The sequence below is a fragment of the Sciurus carolinensis genome, chromosome X (genome assembly GCF_902686445.1).
Source record: "Sciurus carolinensis chromosome X, mSciCar1.2, whole genome shotgun sequence".
Taxonomy (NCBI): domain Eukaryota; kingdom Metazoa; phylum Chordata; class Mammalia; order Rodentia; family Sciuridae; genus Sciurus; species Sciurus carolinensis.
In genome coordinates, this window is record NC_062232.1 from 42,582,499 (window position 1) to 42,601,433 (window position 18,935).

At 36.6% G+C, this 18,935-nt stretch overlaps 1 protein-coding gene and 1 pseudogene across 1 annotated transcript in view; one reads left to right on the top strand and one right to left on the bottom strand.

The window, feature by feature from the left end:
- Positions 1 to 18,935, top strand: part of Maged1 (MAGE family member D1) — a 102,205-nt gene that overhangs the window by 72,834 nt on the left and 10,436 nt on the right. The window lies entirely within an intron of this gene.
- Positions 6,655 to 7,668, bottom strand: LOC124972147 (glyceraldehyde-3-phosphate dehydrogenase-like; annotated as a pseudogene).

Sequence of the window (18,935 nt, forward strand, 5' to 3'; positions counted from 1 at the left end):
AAGTGTATGATAATTTGAATTTTGAAAATCATGAGTGTTTGAATAGGGTTGTTGAATAAAGTGTACAAATGGAAAATGAACAGATTCTGAGTGGTGGTGAGGAATGTAAAAAGGTATGTATGTGGGAGAAGGATGGATATGAATATTGGTTATGAGTATGCAATATAGAGATAATTTAAGAACGTGTGAAAGAGCTGGTACATGCCTGTAATCTCAGTGGCTCAGGAGGCTGAGGCAGGAGGATTGAGAGTTTAAAACCAGCCTCAGCAAAAACGAGGCACCAAGCAACTCAGTGATACCCTGGTTCTAAATAAAATACAAAATAGGGCTAGAGATGTGGCTCAGTGGTCGAGTGCCCCTGAGTTTGATCACTGGTACCCTCCCTTCTTAAAAAAAAAAAGAATGTGTGAAAGGAGTTTGGGAGGTTGATGTGGACTTTATAGTGGGGACATGGACTATGTGTATGATGGTGTATTTAGATACTGGGTGACAGTGTAGAGATTGAATAATTGTGGGTGTGATTGTGAGTGATGGGGATGGTATGCATGATAATGGAGGTTAATTAAAATCAGTTGTATTTGACATCTATGTTATGGGTACCAATATGTTAGAGTCTAAGGACATTGTGTATATGATAGTATAGAGTAAGACAGTGTGTGTGTGTGGAAATGAGAGTAACAGGCAGTGTACCTGTTAGTGGAATTGATGACTAAAGTGTGATAGTTTAGAAAACTGGGGCAATGTGTGGACATCACAGTTTATAATCATTATCATGATCATATTAACAAGAGGGAATCGGGTGGATGAGATAGTGTATGTGTATGTGTACACATGCACCTTTGTGTGAAAGAGAGTGAAATATCGAGGAAGATTTTGTGTTTTGGAATTGCATTTGGATATTAGTTACTGAAAATGAGTTGCTTAAAATAATTAGGGATATCATTCTCTGTAGACCAGGACCTCTACAACTTTATCAATGTCTCAGGCCCTTCATATTTTTTTATTTTTAGTTCTGTGATTCTTGGCATGTCGCACCCAACTTCGAAATGTCTCATGGTTGCAGAATGCCTTCTCCAACTCCAACCATTGTTTCTATCTTCCAGGTAGGAAAAACGAGGAAGAGGAGATGACAAAATACCTTGTCAGTAGAATTAGTCTTCTTTTAATGGAGCTTTTCCTCAAATCCTACCCAATGACTTCCATCTACATCTGATTAGATAGAATTGTGACATATGGTCACCACTGTCTGCAGTTAGAAGCATTGTAATAAAAACCAAGGTTTTGGATAGGATATAGTCAGAAGAGATGGGGAGGTTGTAGCTATGGGAGAGCACTGGGATCAAAATCCCGGAGGTGATGGATACTTATAGGATGCAGGACACAGGGGCATCATAAGACTGGCATAATTTGAGATTCTGGGGATATAATGGTAACCAAAACCAGACATGATATTTGAGCCCTTGGGTAACTTGCTGTCTTATTTAGAAGTCAGACATTAATCACAGAACCAAGTATTTGTGAGGTTATCACTGTGATAGGTGCTATGGAGGGTAAGTACAGGGTACTGTGATGAGGTTTCAAGAAAGCTTGACTACAGTAGCACAGCCCTGTAGTCCTAGCTACTCAGGAGACTGAGGCCAGAGGATCACAAGTTCAGGGCCAGCCTGGGCAACATACCAAGTTGCCTGCTCAATCAGTAAAATTTAAAAATAAAGAAAATTTGACCTAGTCAGGGAGATAAAGGAAGCTGGAAATGATGATGGAGATAAAATGAGAAGACAAATTCAGAACTGATTGGTTTAAGGGTGGGTGGGTGAAATAGGGAGTATTCCTGGAAGAGGAAACAACATGAACTAAAAGCATTTATGCTGTTTTTAAAATTTATTTCATATCATTTAGAATATTTTCATAACATTTTATTAGTGTATTATCACTATACATAAAGGTGGGATTTATTGTGGTATATTCATACATGCATATAGAATAATTTGATGTTTTCCCCCTGTTTTTTCCCTTTCCCTCCCTTCCTCCCTTCACCTTGATCTCCACATATGAGGGAAAAATATTTGACCCTTGACTCAATCTGGCTTTTTTCACTTAGTGTGATGTTGTCCCTTCTCTAGTTCCATTCATTTTCCTGAACATCACATAATTCATCTTCTTTATGGCTGAGTAGAACTCCACTGTGTATAAATACACCACATTTTCTCTTTTTAAAAAATTTTTTAGTTGTCAATGGGTACTTCGTTTTATTTATTTATTTATGTGTGGTGCTGAGGATCAAACCCAGGGTCTCACACATGCCAGGGGAAGTGCTCTTCCACTGAGCCACAACTCCAGCCCTACATTTTCTTTATCCATTCATCCATTGACAAACACCTAGGCTGATTTCATAACTTGGCTATTGTGAATTGCAATGCTGTAAACATTAGAACACATGTATTGCTATAATATGATGATTTCAGTTCCTTTGGATAAATACCTAGGAGTAGAATAGCTAAGTCAAATGGTGGAAACATTCCTAGTCTTCTGAAGTACCCCCGTACTGTTTTCCACGATGTTTGTACTAATTTGTAGCCCCACCTAACAATGTATAAGTGCTTCTTTCTCCCCAAATCCTTACCAGCATTTATTATTACTTAGATTCTTCATGATTGTCATTCTAGCTGGAGTGTGATGAAATCTCAGTGTAGTTTTGATTTGCATTTCCCTGATTGCTAAAGGGAATATTTTATATTGGTATATCTTTAAGTTCTTTAGTACTTATTTCCATTCAGTATACTTTCATCTCAAATACTGCCATTTTTATGTCTAGATGTATGTTTGGGATTTGCTTTCAGTATACCTCATGTTTACATAATGTGGCCATTCTTTCCTCTAGCTTTTTGGACATGTGCAATATAATTATAATAACATTTGATGTACTTATCTGCTGAATATAACATCTGTGTAAATTCTTGGTCAGGTCACATTGAATTTTCTCCTCATGGTGGGTCACATTTTCCTGCTTCTTTGCATTCCTGGTTATTTTTTATTGAATGACAGGCATTGTGAATTTTACCTTTTGGTATAAAAGTTTGATAAATGTTTGCCTTTTGGTACCAGATATTTTTGTATTCCTGCAAATCATCTTGAGATATACTTATCAAAAAGTTAGATCTTTTTGAGTCTTGCTTTTAAGAGTTATTAGTCAGGACCACAGCAGAATTTTGCTTAAAGCTTAGAAGTCCTGACTGTTGAGGCAAGGCCCATCTGCATACCCCATGCCCCATGAATTATGAGATTTTCTGTTCTAACTGGTGGGAACAGGCATGGTCCTCAGACATGTTTGAGCTTCTGGCATTTGTTCCCTCTAATCCTTTTTGACACTTGTTCCTCTTAATCCTCTCAGGTGGTTCTTGCCCCAGCTTCTGGTAATTTCCTTTTATGAATTCACTGATCAGTACTCTGTTTAATGGCAGTCCTTCAAAGATCCCCATGGTTCTCCCTGTGTAACTCTCTCTTTTGGGATACTCTGCTTTGTTAACTCTAACAACCTTGGTCTTTCCAGTCCCTCATCTGTCACCTCACCCATGAATCCTTTGAATTCTGACTACTCAACTAAACTGGAACCTCTCAAGCAGTAAGGACTGCTTTTCATTTTCCACCATTTCTTAGGGATCGCTGGTTTTCTATTGCCTTATTCCAAAATCTTAAAAATCATTGTTTCATATTGCTGTCCATTTTTTTAGTGTTTTCGTTAGGCTGGAGGGCAAACTCAGTGGTGATTTTCTTTTAAACCTTTTTGACCTCCTCTCTACTGCCATATATCAGATATAAGCAACAGTTGTATCAGTGACAGTTGTTTTTGTTGTTGTTATCAGATATGGAGGAAATTCTAAGATAAAAAATTTATTCAGGACTGGTTTGTGGCTCAGTGGTAGAGGACTTGCCTAGCATGTGTGGGGCATTAGGTTCAATTCTCAGCATGACATATAAATAAGTGAATAAAATAAAGGTCTATTGACATCTAAAAATATAAAAATATATATAAAAAGAAATTTATTCAGGATCAGGAATTCAGGGAAGAATTTGGATCACAAGGAATAAGACCTCATATTCCAAGGGCTGCTCTTTATAACTCTGACCTTAAGAAACTTCTGAGGGCAAAGATAAGTTGGAAAGACAGATTAACTTCCCTTCAAAGGATAGATGTTTAAAGCCTGAGATAGAAACAAGGTTGGTTCTCTGCCAGGGAGATTCCAAGATGATAGTTAACTATCAGAGGAATTCTGCTCTAATCTCAGACACTATCCTGCATGCCAGTGAAAGCAACATAGAAGGACAGGCAGCTCATGGTGTCAGTTATAAGACCATAGTTTTAGAGATTATAAGTCACCTCAAGAGGCCATTATGGTGAGAAAACACGTGTGAGGAACATTCAAGAACCCTTAATCAAGTTTCATATCTTTACCTTTCATCTGTGAGATAAACCCTGAGTATACTTATTATTGATGATCTATCAACCATAGCGCAAACATTACTGAATATTAAATATGCAGTGAAGAAGAAGCCATAGAAATGTAGTTGATGTAGAAAAGCTTTCAGGATTAAGTTGAACCTGAGTAATCATCAGGCATTTCTTGACTAAACAAAATGTGAAACTTTCCTCTTTTCATATCCCATGCAGGCACCCCCAATGTTGATAAGTGATTCCTTTAGATTCTTCTTCACATGGCTTGGGAGAAGGAATCACATACTCCTCCGCTTCCTCAAGGGATGGGGAAACACGCTTCTCCATGCCAAGGACTCACAACATTGTAAATTCTCCATTGCATTTGTGGAATGAATGAATAACAGTAGTGTGACTAGTCTGCAGATCCTACTTAAGCCCTGTAGGATTCTCTTCAGAATTCCTTAATTGCTTTCTTTACAGTGTGGATGTACTTGGTCCCTTTTTTAAAGCTATGTGGCTTTAACCAAAATTCTTAGGAAACTGTGAAAGCCCCATTCCATATTTGGCTAAATTTGTATTATTTTTCTTAATATTTCTTAATACTTCTGTCAATAAAAACATCTAAATAATTCAGATTTTTAAAAAAATAAACCCCCACTCAGCATTCAGTATTCAAAGGTAGAACTTTGGGGGGACTGTAAATATACACTTCTGAATTGCTTTCCAGAAGAAAAGGAATATTTATTTGATTCATGGATAGCAAAAGATAGCCTAGCATAAAAAAAATGGAGGAACTACAATAGAAAAGAAAGTAATGTTTTACATTTTTTTTCCTAGATTGAGAATTCATAAGCAAGACTAAGAGGTAAGCCACCAATTAAAAAGTATACTTGCATGAAATGTGATAGATGTTAGTCTTCTTAATATAAAAAGAACTTTCACAGCAGAACTACAGATGATTAAAAAGCACTGAGCATGATCCTGTTCATTAATTATAAAAAATATAATTTAAATCAATTAAATATAATTTTGTCCTTCAAACTAGAAAATAATATTTTTAAAGCAAATGTTCATCGAAGATACATGAGATCTCTTCTGCATTGTTAGTGTTGACCAAAACCTTTCTGGAAAGCATTTTGGTGTTATTGAATAACAGCCTTAAAATAGTTCATATCCCTTTGACCTAGTAATTCCCTTTCTAATAATATACTATACAGGAATAATTGGTGATATGCACAGAGGTTTGTGGGAAAAATCACAGTGATAATCTAGTGAACAAAAATAGAAACACCATTTTTGTTATTTAAGTAGGTAAGTTTATATTATGAATTATATACAGTTATTATAAAGAAGTAAGCACAGGCCTTTTAATGTCCTGAAAAATGTTTCAGAATATTATGGTAGAACACTGTGATGTATACAAAAGAATCTCAGATAATGTGTATTACTCACAATTGTGCATGTGTATATGTGATGATGGAATTAGAATAGATCATTTCCCTAATGTTTTTCAGATGATCTTTGATTCATAAAATGAAATCTGGAAATCTCATAAGCTGGAGCTTGTGATGACTTTTCTGAGTCTACCTACACACCTGTTAAAATTGTTAATACTCCATGATTCTCAAATTAAGTAGTTCATATGTTTTATATTGATGTTGAAAATTGAGAACATATGTGGTGCTAAATCATATTCCAAGTATCCGAAAGCATTCAGATATATCATAGGATTTTCCAGTGCAAATAAAATAGAGACTCTGTCATAAGATGCCATAAGCCCATATGGTAGGCTCATCTGATGAGATAGCAAGCAAACATACCCAAACACTGCTCTGAGGTCCTACTTGCAGGCTTCCTCCCTTGTCTCTTCTGATAACCTGCTTATTAATGGAACATGTATTGTTATGATGTAACTGTTTAAGGTGTAATCTTTTGAAGTATTTGCCAAAATGCATTTGATATAATCTTAAGATGTTACTTTGCCTGCTTTCTTTCTTTTTTTTTTTTTCTGTGGGTGGCATTGCAGTGAACTTTATTGATGGTATGTGACAATAAGGCTCCCTAAGCCCATCCCCTTCTTCAGTGGGTGTGGGATGGAAATTAGGAGGAGGGGAGATTCTCAGTGTGTTGAGGGACTGAGTTAGGGGGCAGGGATTCCCATCAGCTGAGGGCCTCTCTCTTCCTCTGTGTTCTTGCTGGGGCAGGTGGTCCAGGAGCTCTTACTCCTTGGAGGCCATGTGGACCATAAGTTTACCCACCATGTTGCCAAATTCATTGTCATACCAGAAAATGAGCTTGACAAAGTGGTCATTGAGGGCAATGACAGCCCCAGCATGAAAGGTGGAAGAGTGGATATCACTGTTAAAGTCACAAGACACAACCTGGTCCTCCATGTAGCCCAGAATGCCCTTTAGGGGGCCCTCTGATGCCTGTTTCATCACCTTGATGTCATTGTATTTGGCAGCTCTCTCCAGGCCACAGGTCAGATTCATAACTGACATGTTGGGGGTTGGGTGTATGGAAAGCCATGCCAGTGAGCTTCCCATTCAGTTCAGGGATGACCTTGCCTATAGCCTTGGCAACTCCAGTGGATATAGAGATGATATTCTGGGAAGCCCCACAACCATCATGGCACAGTTTCCCAGCGGGGCCATCCACAGTCTTCTGAGTAGCAGTGATGGTGTGGACTGTGGTCATGAATCCTTCCACAATGCCAGAGTTGTCATGGATGACCTTGGTCAGGGTCTAAGAGGGGGGGCTAAGCAGGGGCTAAGCAGTTGGTGGTGCAGGAGGCATTGCTGACGATCTTGAGGAAATTGTCATACTTCTCATGGTTCATGCCCATCACAAATGTGGGGGCATCAGCAAAAAGGGCAGAGATGATGATCTTTTGGTACCACCCTTCAAATGAGTCCAACTTTCTCCATGGTAGTGAGGACACCAGTGAACTCCACAACATATTCAGCACCAGCTTCACCCCATTTGATGTTGGTGGGATCTTGCTCCTGGAAGATGGAGATGGACTTTCCATTGATGACAAGCTTCCCATTCTCAGCCTTGACTGTGCCTTGGAATTTACTATGGGTAGAATCACACTGGAACATGTAAACCATGTAGTTGAAGTCAATGAAGGGGTCACTGAAGGCAACAATATCCACTTTGCCAGAGTTGAAAACAGCCCTGGTGACCAGATGCCCAATACGACCAAATCCGTTCACTCTAACCTTCACCATTGTGTCTCAGGGACATGGCTGGCACTGCACAAGTTGAGAAGAAGGGGCTGTCTATTGAATGGAGAGGAGCAGAGAGCCTGCCTGCTTTCATTGATACAAATTGACACTAAAAACCCAGTAAAATTTCTTAAAATTATGCAAGTCTGACTAGAATCAGTTTTCTGTACATGAGACTGAGATCCATTAGTCCTTTAAAATAAGTAATACAAGTGCTGTTTGATCATCATTATTTCCCTAACTCTTTTCATATAGCACTAAGAAGGTATACTTTTAAAATCTCACTCCAGTCAGAATGACAATTATCAAGAATACAAGCAATAATAAATGTTGCCGAGAATGTGAGGAAAAAGGCACACTCATACCTTGCTGGTGGGATTGCAAATTGATGCAGCCACTCTGGAAAGCAGTATGGAGATTCCTCAGAAATCTTGGAATGGACCTGCCATTTTACCCAGCTATCCCACTCCTCAGTTTATACCCAAAGGACTTAAAATTAGCGTACTATAGTGACACAGCCACATCAAAGTTTAGCAGCTCAATTCACAATAGCTAAATTAGGGAGCCAACCTAGATGCCCTTCAACAGATGAATGGATAAGGAAAAGTGGTATATATACACAATGGAATATTACTCAGCCTTAAAGAGGAATGAAATCATAGCATTTGCAGGTAAATGGATGAAGCTGGAGAATATCATGCTAAGTGAAATAAGCCAAACCCCAGAACCAAAGTCCGAATGTTTTCTCTGATTAGCAGATGCTGATCCATAATGGGAGGTGGTGTAGGGAAGAATGAAGGAACTTTAGATTGGGCAGAGGGAGTGAGGGGAGCAGGGAGTAGGGGTTGGAAAGAAGGTGGAATGAGGCCCACATTTTTACCCTATATACATGTTTGATTTCACTACCAGTGTGACTCTGCACCATGTACAGCCAAAGGAATGTCAAGCTATGCTCCGTTTGTGTATGATGTGTCAAAATGCATTCTACTGTCATGTGTAACTAATTAGAACAAATCTAAAACAATAAAAAATTAAAATATTAACAAGCATTCTTCCACCTATATAAAGAAAATAAAGTCAAGTTGGCTGGTCCAGAAAATATGAAAGAAGAATTTAAGAATTTTGAAATATTAATTTTGAGGTACCATAATGTTTTATGTTTAGGCCTCAATGTATAGTATCTGTGTGGAGGTTTTGACAAGGATGCATTGTTTCATATGATTATTCTATCATTTAGTTAGAAAGGAGTATTATAATCTTAGGCTATGATTTTGGTTTTATTACTTTTTTTCTTGAGTCATTGTTAAATTGTGATTTTTATATTATCCTGTTTACAATATATAGTGAATATTTTACCTAGTAATGTTTTTCTTTATAGTACCATGCCTGATTTTAACACATTTTGGTATTTTTAATTTTCTTTGTACAGATTTAACAAAAATGCTTCTGTAATTCTTCCTCTAAATCGTTTAAAATTTTTTGTTCTTTTTAGATATACATGACAGTAGAGTGTATTTTGACATATTATACATACATGGAATATAACTTATTCTAATTAGCATCCCATTCTTGCAGTTGTACATGATGTGGAGTTTCACTGGTTGTGTTAATACATCTTATTTTGTTTATTTTTGTATACTCTAACTTATTCCATTCCTTTATTTCCATCCTTGCTGTACCTTTACATTTAAGATATTTCCCTTGAGAATTATATGTAGTTGTTTAATAATGAAAAATGCATTGCATAAATTTCCTTCCATTATAGCATCCTAAAATATTCTGTAATTGCAGATTTTATTTCCTCTTTGAGGGAAAGCTCCATTTATTCCCTCTCCAGTGCTTTTTCTTTCTTTATTCAGTCTCAAATTTCTGCCGTATTTCATTTTCTTTCTGCCTATAGAAAGTCTAACATTTCTTGCAGGGCATGTCTACTGGTGATGAATTTATTCAGCTCTTATTCATCTGAGAAAGTCTTTATTTCTCCTTCACTTTGAAAGATAGTTTTGCTATATATAGAAATCTAGGTTGCTGGGTTTTTTTTTTAACACTTGAAATTTTTTACTACACGCTCATGCTTGCATGGTTTCTGACAAAAAATCTACTACAATTCTTATCCTTAATCCACTACAAGTAAGATTTCTCATGTCTTCTGAACTTCCTGGTTATGCAATTTGGTGTCTGTCATTAATTCTTAGCCATTTATTTACAGTTTGTTCTGCTCCATTCTCTCTGTCTTCTCCTTCTGATTTTACACTTACGCATATGTGACACTAGACATCCATCCTTTAAGATTTCAGGTTGATGATTTGCCCTGAAACTTTATTTCTCTGATAGGTACAAAAGAGTCATTGATTTTTAGTTTACCCAGGTCATTCTTCTTCTTGTTCTTGTTCTTGTTCTTGTTCTTGTTCTCATTCTCGTTCTCATTCTCGTTCTTCTCCTTCTCCTTCTCCTTCTCCTTTTTCCTCCTTCTTTTCAAAGCTGTACTTTCAAGCCTCACATTGATTGTGTGAGGAAGAAAAGCACAGAGGAAGCAAGTAATCAGTGGATATTGTGGATTCCTTTAAAAAATGAGAATTCTAGGCCGTGTATTCCAAGAATGGGAAGAAATCCCAGATATGTCTGTATGATCCGTAAGTAATGGAGCCTTGTGTCTCACTTCTTGAGTGGGGCCAAAGAAATACAAGAGAACAAAATAGAAATATCTGTATGTTATCTATAGACATTCTGAGCCTTGGCCCTCTTCCCATGTTTTCCCTAAGCCCAAGTTATCATGGGAGTGTATGCAGGGCAAAGAAAGCTCACAGAGATTACGAGGCCCCAGCATAATGATAGGAGCAACATGTTTCCCTTCAATATGAGTAGTACATGCTACTGACACAGAGAGTCAGCCCCAGAGGAGTTTCACAGTTAAAAATGAGGCTCAACTCAACAACTACCTGTTTGGACAGACATAGGTAAATCAGGTATGACATGAGTGCCAGCATGGATGTATGATATTCCCCATCCTAGTGTTTTCCTTTTGGTTGTTGATGGACTTTATTTTTTAAATATTTTTTTAGTTGTAGATACACATATACCTTTATTTATTTTTATGTGGTGCTGAGGATCAAACCCAATGCCTCACACATACTAGGCAAGTGCTCTACCATTGAGCCACAACCCCAACTCATTCTGATGTTTGACACTATTTAAGATCCCCAGAACTTAGATACAATAGCAAAGCAAAGGGTGAGAAGGACTCCATACTATGAAGATTAAGTTTCGACTACTCGAAACAGTAAAATGGGAACTTGAGACATATGTTGAGTTGCAGATTAAAAAAAAACCTTATTTTACTACAAACTGAATTTGTCAGATAACACCGATACCTGATGAACAATCAGCAGCTGTGTGATCCATGTCAAGCTTATCAATGTCGATTTTATCTCTTCAAAATATAGCATATGTGGCTCTTATATTTGAAAAATCACAGTGGTCTTGCTTTAAGGCCAGTGTGACTTTACATAAGAAATGATTTTAAGCATTTTAGTGGGTATTTAAGGAGAGAAAAGGAGAAATTCTGACAGTCATCATTCTTTTCTCTGCAGAATGAAGTGTTGTTGGTAAGGTGTGATTTTATTTCATTTCTTCTTTTTTCCTGTCCCTGTACCTCTTATTTCAAACATTTTCTTTTCTCCTTACTTATTTCATCTACTCCTTCCTTCCTCTTTTTATCCCTTCTTGTTTATGTTCCTTTCCTCTTTACCTACTCCATAACCCCTTGTCTTAGTCAGTTCAGGCAGCTGTAATAGAATGTCATAGGCTAGGTGACTTAAACAGAAATTTATTTGTCACAGTTTTGGGGAGTGGGAAGTCTAAGACCAAAGTGATGGCAGATCTGGTGTCTGGAAATGGCCCTCTTTCTGATTTGCAGACAACCATCTTCTTATTGTATTCTGACAAGGTGGGGAACAGAAAGAAAGGAAGTTAACTCTTGTCTCTTCTTATAAAGTCACTAATCCCTGCCATGAGTGATTCATCCTCATGGTCTAATTACTTCCCACAGGCCCAATCTCCGAATACTACTACATTGGGAATTTAGGATTTAATATCTGAATGTGGAAGGGATGCAAACATTTTGGCCATAGCACCCTAGTATCTCTTCCTACATCCTCCCCACACTCCTCTCCTCCATCCTATATTGTCTTCTCCATTCTATATTCTCCTTCCTTATTCTCTTTCCTCTAGCTTTTCTTTTGCTTCAATCTAGTATCCGTTCTTTCTCTGCTTGTATTTTTCCTTACCTTTTTAATTCCACTTATTTCCAACTATTTTCAGTCATTGTTTCTTACATCCTTTTTTCTTTCTCTCCGTTTTCATCACCTCTTTTTACTGCCTGGCTTTAATTTTCCTTTTATCCCTCTCTCCAGGCTCCTTTGTGACAACTATATGGTGAAAAGGTGAAAGAAAGAGAATAAAATGGAATCAAGTTGTATGTTTTTGGTATTTTTAAACATTTTTGTAGTTGTAGATGGACAGCATGCCTTTTAAAAATTTGTTTATTTTTATGTGGTGCTGAAGATCAAAACCAGTGCCTCACACATGATAGGCAAGCACTCAGCCATTGAGCAACAGCCCTAACCACTCAAGTTGTATTTAAAATGATTGTGTCAACAGGACTAGATGATGGATTAGTTCGGAAAATAAAGCAGAGAGAGGCGGTCTGAGTAACCCACAGCAAAATAAGGACAAAAAGAAACTTTAAATATGATTTTTCAAAACTACTTATAAAAAAGCAACAATCATTCAGATTGGTGAAATAGCAAAGTCATTTCAGGAAAAAGAAGTGACACTTATTGAAATTATTACTCATTGTTCTTGATGTTTCAGTAGATCATATATGACAACAAAATAAATGCTATACATATTATAAAAGAATTGATCAAAGTATATTTTTCCATTTTTAGTATTATTCTGCACTAAGAAATCAATAGTTTAAAAAAGAAAAGAAATACACTATAATTAGGGACATCTGCTTTAAGAGAATAAGGGTAAATGGAGTAGGTATATTTTCCCCTATTCATTTGTAGTCATAATATATAAAAAAAAAATGTAAGACGACCTTGGAAGTTGATTTGAAGATGGAATATTCTCTAGGGAACTTTGAACCCAAGGAAAGACATGGAGATGATTTCCCTGGGCTTTTTCTTTTTTTTCTGCATATATCCCAGACCAGATGCTAGTGAAGCTGCAAAATGGAAACACGAAAAGGCATAGACAAAAACTAATTTTCAGCCTAAGTCTGCTTTCTTTCTCTGTCTAAAGAACCAGACAACTTACCAATACCAAATTTTTGTATACAATTATCACTGTACTCTAGCTAAGCACCAGAGGAGAGATTGCAGCCACAGCCCTACCTGTAAAAGCCAACTAGAGGCCCTAGACTTCCTCCATTACCAGGCTACAATGAGATCTTCAATTTCCTGCCTGAGTGGTGTTAGAGAAGGTTGAATGGGGAGTGGAAATAGCTTGGTGTCAGTAGAAACTGCCACCCCTTGGGTGACAATGAAGTAAAGTACTCTTCCCCTAACCAGTGGTGTGGTATCAAGAAAAAAGCCTAAAAATGACTCAGGATTTTTATCAGCATTCAAGAGTAATACTGACATCTATCCACCAGTGGTCTCAATGGAGAAATAATTGGGCACCCAAGTCTCTCCCAGTTAGAGTAAAAGCCTAGTGTGAAGCTGAAACTCTTAGCCCAGTAACAAGGAGCCCCTCTCCCCCAGGTGTCAGTGGAGGCTGAGTGGAGAATGTGGACTTCACCCATATGCAGTAAAAGAAAAGATTCAAATAAGATCCAGATCTTCATAACATAATAAGTAAAATATCTAGGATTTAATTGAAAATTACTTGCATTGTGGGCACTGTAATGATCATAACATAAATTAGAAAAAACAATATACATCAACATCAAGATGACACAGATGATGGGAATATTTGTAAATATTCCTTACAAATGGTTTTAAATAATCATCCTAAAAATGTTTCAGCGAGCAAAAGTGACATGCATAGGACAAATAAAATAGAAAGCCTCAGCAAGAAAATAGAAAATCTAAAAAAGAAATAGAAAATATAAGAATAGGAAATTTAAGAACTGAAAAATCCAATAAATTAACTTTTAAAAAGAAAAAACCTGCCATAGATGAGCTCAATGGCAGAATAAAGATAACAGAAGAATGAATCAGTGAATTTGAAGATAGAACAATAGCAATTATCCAGTCTGAACAACAGAGAAAAAAATAGTCTCTAAAACAAAATAAATGATTAAAAGCCTCACTTTTAATATATTACACTAGATTTAACATTTGTCAGTATAGCTGCAGAAGAAAAATACAAAAAATAAAGTAAAAAGAGACTGAAAAAGTGTTCAAAGATATAAAGGCTATGAAAATTTTCCAAGTTTTGGGGAAAATTCCCACAGATTCAAGAAGGTGAGCAAATTCCAAACAGGATACAAAGAAACTCACACCAAGACACTTCATTTTCAAACTTCTGAATGCTAATGGCAGAAAAAAATGCTTTGAAAACCATCAAAGAGAGAGAGAGAAAACCGGTATTGGAAAACTAAACCAGTGACAGCAGCTCTCTCATTGAGATCATGAATTTTTTCAAATACTGAAAGGAAAGAATAGTCAACTCAGAATTATATACCCAATGAAAATATCCTTCAACAGTGAAAAGGAAATCAAGACATTTGCAGAAGGGAATCAGAGTATTGTCACCAACCTATCAATCCTAAATTAATCGTTAAAGGGAGGCCTCAACCAAGAAATGGGAATGGATGTGTAGCTCAGTGGTTGAGTGTATGCTTATTAGCATGTGCAAGGCACTGGGTTTTATCCCCAGAACGAAAAAGAGAGAGAGGGAGAGAGAAGAAGGAGGAGGAGGAGGAGGAGACAAATGGAGAATTGTAATACCATTTGTACACAATCAGAAAATATGAGGAAACAACTCTCATTAATTTTATTAAGTGGGTGTTACCGTCATTCCAAAACCAAAGTACAAGAAAGAATCTTACCCATTAATGTCTCATGAAGATAGATACAAAAATCTTCAACAAAATATTAGAAAACCAAATACAGCAATGTAGAAAAAGATACTCTATGACCAATTGGAATTTATTCCATATATCATTCAACATTCATAAATCAATGTACTTTACCACATCAGCAGACAAAAGAATAAAAGTCATATATTGATTGATACATTAAATCATTGTAGAAAATCCAACAACTCATTTATAATAAAAACTGTTAACAACCCAGCAGTAGAGAGTAGCTTCTTCAAAACCACAACAACCTAATTAAATCTTCAGTGCACATCAAAATTGATGGTGAGAGACTAAACAGTTTCTCCTGTGATCAGGAATAAGGGAACAATGCCATCACTGCTATTCGAAATAGTATTAGGAATCCTAGCCAGCCCAGTAAAGAAAGTAAAGAAAAGCCATACAGATAAGAAATAAGAAATAAAATTATTTTCAGATTGTCATGATAGTGTGTGTAGAAGTTTCCAAAAACCAAACAAAAAACAAAACAAAACAAAAAACCCACCTTCCTAGAACTATAGAACTATTAAGTGAGTTCAGCAAGGTCCTAGGATACAAGATCAACATACTATTATCAGTTTTATTTCTGGAATCTAGCAATGTACCTGTGAAAACTCAAATTAAAAATGAAATATTATTTAAAATAATTAAAAAATGAAACACTTGTAAATTTAAGAAAAAACATATATAGGAGTTATATACTGAAAATATACAAACTTTAATGTAGAAATTAAAGAAGACCAATGTAAACAGAAATACTGTGTCATGACTTGAAAGAATCAACATAGACAAAGTATTAATTCTTCTAAATTGATAAACATTTGAGTGCAATTCTTTTTTTTTTTTTTTTTTTTTTTTTTTTTTTTTTTTGCGGTGCTGGGGATCGAACCCAGGGCCTTATGCTTGCAGTGCAAGCACTCTACCAACTGAGCTATATCCCCAGCCCTTGAGTGCAATTCTTATCACAATCCCAGCAAGATGTTTTGTAGAATAAAACAAGATTATTCCAAAATATATAGAAAGACAAAATAGAATAATAGATAATTTTAAATGAAAGAAGACTAAAACTTGAGAAGTCATTCTACCTAATTTCAAAACTATTGAATACAGTAATCAGGACTACGGTATTGATAGATGAATAAACACAGAATATTAGCAGTGGGATAAAATGAAGAACTCAGAAATAGACTTACAAAAAGATCACCAATTGATTTTTGACAAAAATGCAAAAAGGAATTCAGTACAAAGAATGAATTGTATTGTAGTGATTTGAGTATCCATAACTTTGTCTTCCCCTACCCCAAGAAAATAAATGAACCTAAGCCTGTAAACCTTAATCAAAACTTAAAACTAGGTGGGGCTGGAATGTTGCTCAATGGTAGAATTCTTAAGTGGACTCTGCAAGGTCCTGTGTTTAATCCTCTAGACCAGAAACAACAACAACTTAAAATTAAATGGTTGGCAGACTTTGATGTCAAAGTTAAAGCTTTTAAAAGATAACAGGAGAAAAATCTTCAGATTCTAGAATTTGTGTAAGAGTTCTTAGAAATGACATAAAACCCAGAGTCCTTAAAAGGAAAAAAAATCAATTAAGTGGACTTCCTCAAAATTCAAATTTTTGCTTTGCAGAAGACTATTAAGAAGATAAAAAGACAACCTATTAACTGGAAGAAAATATTAGCAAATCATGTATCTGACCAAGGACTCATATGCAATATATAAATTCTCAAGATTAAACATTTTTAGAAAGCAAAAAAGTAAGTAAACAATCCAATTAGAAAATGGGCAAAAGACATGAGACATTTCATCAAAGAAGATGTATGTATGGCAGATAAGCACATGAAAAGATATTGAACCCAAGTGTTAAGGAAATGCAAATTAAAACCACAATGTGATATTACTACACACCTATGGCTAAATAATAACTAACATCTGGGCATGGTGGCACACACCTGTAATCCCAACGATTCAGGAGGCCGAGGCAGGAGGATTGCAAATTCAAAGCCATTCTCAGCAATTTAGGCCCTAAGCAACTCAGTGAGACCCTGTCTCAAAGTAAGAAAATAAATAAAAAGGGATATGGATGTGGCTCAGTAGTTAAGCATTCCTGGGTACAATCCCTGGTAAACCCCCCCCCCAAAAAAAAAAAAACTAACAGATATTGTCAAGGATTTGGAGAAGCTGGATCACTCACATATTGTTGATGGAGTTTAAAATGGTAATTCACTCTAAGAAAGTTCGGTAGTTTCTTTTAAAAATAACATGCACTTACTGTAAGACCCAGCAATTGCATCCTTGGACATTTGTTGCAGAGAAATGGGAACCTGTGTTCACACACGAACACAACTTGTACACAAATGTTTATAGCAGCTTTATTCATTATAGTCACAAACTAGAAATGACCTGTATGTCTTTCAGTGGTTAAACCAACTACAGCACATCTCTATACCACAGATAGTACTCGTAAAAAGAAACAGTTGAAACACACAACAAAATTGGATGTATCTCACAGGCATTGTTCTGGGTGTGAAAAAAGTGAATCTCAAAATGTGACATATGATTCCATTTTTATAACCTTGAAATGATAAACTTACAGAGATGGAAAGCATATTAGCAGCTGCCAAAGTTTGGTGGTGAGAGAAAGGAGATGAGTGTGACATTGAATGGGGAGCAGGAAATCTTCGTGGTGATGTAATAATTCTGTGTCTTGATTGCTGGGGTGATCTATAGAGGCATCCTTGTATGGTATGATAAAATGGCATAGGTGTATACCTGTTGTGCCAATGTTATTGTACTGGATTTGTCCTATAGCTATGTAAATGTAAACATTGGGGGAAGTGGGTGGAGGAGGATCTGCCTGTATTGTCTTTCCAATATCCTATGTATCTCTATTTCAAAATAGAAAGTTTTAAAACTTTAAAAAGCAGCAGGATTAATAAAATATTGCTAAAAGCAACTAGGCACCAGCTGTACTTGAGAAATCATGCTGCTGCCATTGAACACTGGACTCTGGATGCTGGCCTTGTTACCACTGCCAATCTTAGAAATTGCATTTTCTTGTAACTACTGCTCCTATCACTGCAACTAGGACAATAAATTCCATCATTGCATGTGTTAATCACTCAGAATAAGTTAGGTGGGCATTGTGATTGTGCAGTGAAAAGGTTGAGTCAGCAGGTCTGGAATGTTTCAAACTCTGTGCATTCCAAAAAAAAAAAATGAAATGTACAAAGAAAGGTCTTGCTCTTGAGCAGCTCTTGGGAGGTAACCTCTAAGCTCTTGGAAAATATTCTGCAGGATTAGAGTTTCTTTGTTTGCCCAGGGCCTTGAGCCACACCAGATAGTTTATACTAACAAAGTTTTATGGTAGGAACTTTGGGCCTTGGGGGTATTAGTTTGAACTCTGGATAGTCTGGAGACTGAATAACTAAGATTAGTCACACAGGTGCTCCAGGCCTAGCTGACTGACCCCCAATAGAAACCCTAGGTGCTGAGGCCTGGGTGAACATCCCTGATTGACAGTGTTCCTTACATTTTTTCACATTGTTGGGAGAATTAAGCACCAAGCACACAACTCCTCTGGGAGAGGTCAGCTGACAACTCATGCCTGGTCTGGCCTGTATGCACCTTTTACCTTTGTTGATTTTCATCTATATTCCTTCATTATAATAAAGTGCCATATATTTATCACTTTTTCTGAGCTCTGTGAGTCTTTCTAATAAATCATTGACTTTGAGAGTCAACTTTGGAAGCTTGTCGCACTGGTAAATCCTAAATCACATTCTCTTTGGTGCCAAGGGGATGTGAGTATTTGACGTTTGTGGCATTTGCTGTAGCAACTGTTGTGTAATGTAAATTATATACGTTTGTATTAGCTTACTGAAATTTTAAAAATATATTTGGCCCCAAGAGTTTTCAATAAGATCTGTAGGACTGTATAAAGAATTCCTAAGGTCGGGCATGGTGGCATTCTCCTCTAATCCTAGTGACTCCTGAGGCAGAGGCAGGAGGATTGCAAGTTTCAAGTCAGCCCAGGCAATGTAGTGAGACCCTATTTCAAAATAAGAAGTAAAAAGTGGATTGGGGAAATAGCCCAGTAGCAGGGTGCTTACGTAGCATGCATGAAACTCTGGGTTCAATCCCTAGTACTGAAGAAAAAAAAAAACCAAATAAAAGAGAG